We start from the raw sequence: 2,114 nt of genomic DNA on the forward strand, positions 1-2,114 counted from the left end.
TTGACATTTAAAAAATGTCAAGAGAGTTTGCTTGATGCTTTCAAAAGTGTCAAGGAAGCCCGATTGAAGAGAAAATGACATTTATATATATACATATATAAAGTTTCATATTATAATAAGTTATAATTTTTCTAAGTCCCGTCTTAAAGAACTTGTCTTCATATAGAAATAATTATATGTATATTGTAACATATATATACACTATGTTCTATTAGAAGTTTAAAATAAAATAAAATATTTATCTAAAGTTGTTTGGAACCACATTCTTCATCAAACAAAATGTTTTCACATTTTTCTCAAAAAAAAAAGAAAAAGAAATCAGAGTTATCTTCTTAAATGATAAATTAAATCATAGAGGTGATACTGAAATTCACAGGTAAGTAAAGTAATCGGTGACATTCACAGTATTTTGTCCATATCAACTTTAATTAAGGGGGATCCACCCATGCTTTGGACTCTTTCAAAAATTACTAGATAAGGTTTACACTTAACGAGACCCTTTTGCCTCAATTTCCTACCACCCACTTCCATTTCTTTACCCCAAGGTAAATTCAATTTCCTATTATATACAATGTGAAAATAGTAACATATAATATATGAAATGGTAACATATATGTGAAAATGTGATGTTAATATTAATTATTATTCATTTTCCTCTAAATAATGTTTACCTATGCTTCCTATATATAACACCAACTCTCGTAAAACTCTCTCCAAATCCACCCCATCTATCAGCAGCACAACATTTCAGCTCCAACCATGTGCGAAAAGGAGTGTGGCCACGACGACGACGACAAGAAGCAGCTTCTACGATGGCTACTCATTGGCGTGGTGTGCCTTTATCGTGGCTTTCCTTTCTTATCTTTCTATTTTGGCTAATCACCAAGCCCACAAAACCAACCTTCGTCCTCCAGGATGCAAACATTATGCATTAACCTTCATGTCTCAGCCCTCTATCTTAACCTCTAATCTTCAAGTCACAATCTCCCCGAAACCCCAACAGAGAATCGGCCTTAATACGAAAAGGTCGACGTCTACGCGTCGTACCGGAACCAGCAGATAACTCTCCGACTATTTCCGGTGACCTACCAGGGGCACAAAGATATCAGCGTTTGGTCACCGTTTTTACGGTGATGCCGTGCCTTTGTCGCCATATGTCGCGCTTCTTGAGCCAGGACTTGAATACTGGGATGGTGCTGGTGGAAATAAGGTTGATGGGAAAATTAAATGGAGGGTCGGGACATGGATTTCAGGAAAGTATGATTAAATGCAAACTGTCCGGCTTATCTTTCGTTTGGTGAGAAGAGTAAAGGCATTGCTTTTGCCACTGGAGCCGCATAAGTATCAGTTTGTGCAGGGATGCACCGTTGAAGTTTAATCAACAAATTGTATGCTATCAATCTTGTTCATCAGTAGGTTTTTTTTTCTTTGTGAATTAATTACTTTGTTATATGAGTAATTTCTTATTTGGTTAAAATATGAAATCAGGTTATAAAATTTCCCTTAAATCTCTTGTCGCCTCATTTATGGATCAATTTTTTTTTTATGAACAATAATAAAATTTTGCTCATGGAAATTATTTTGATCTAAATTTTACTTTAATTTGTGTTTGACATTTGAGATGAAGAAAAGGATGTGTGGCTGATCGAGTGTCATTTTCTATCATGTTTCTGTTACAAAAATGTCTGATCGAAAGGGAAAATCAAAGGGATTTTTCTTCTTGGAATGGTGACAATGGTCCTTTAATTTGTCATTGGGAACACATAGCTTGTTCATATTGTGTTCATATCTTGGATTCTAACATTAATTGGGAAACAGTAGTCTTTGGATTCTTTGAACCTATTTTATTTGTACTACCAAAAAGAATGTTACTAGTATAACATTAATCTAGTAGCATTTTTGGATCCTGTTCTGTGGAAATTGGACACGAATTATATGAATAACAAAAATCACAATCTCTTGGACTTGATTAAACACTAAATATATCTCATGAAGGCAGTTTTAATTGTCACTGAAACAATGAATTGTCCTTTTATTTCTTGTTTAGCCTGATGCCTCAGTAGTGATAAGATAGTGGAAATAAATATTGTTTTACCATATTTAACATGGCTTTC

At 34.2% G+C, this 2,114-nt stretch overlaps 1 pseudogene; it reads left to right on the forward strand.

Annotated features, from left to right (window-relative positions):
- The first annotated feature begins 812 nt into the window (after window positions 1–812).
- Window positions 813–1,341, forward strand: LOC116138792 (annotated as a pseudogene).
- The last annotated feature ends 773 nt before the right edge of the window (window positions 1,342–2,114 follow it).

Source organism: Pistacia vera, unplaced genomic scaffold (assembly GCF_008641045.1).
Source record: "Pistacia vera cultivar Batoury unplaced genomic scaffold, PisVer_v2 Contig344, whole genome shotgun sequence".
Classification (NCBI taxonomy): domain Eukaryota; kingdom Viridiplantae; phylum Streptophyta; class Magnoliopsida; order Sapindales; family Anacardiaceae; genus Pistacia; species Pistacia vera.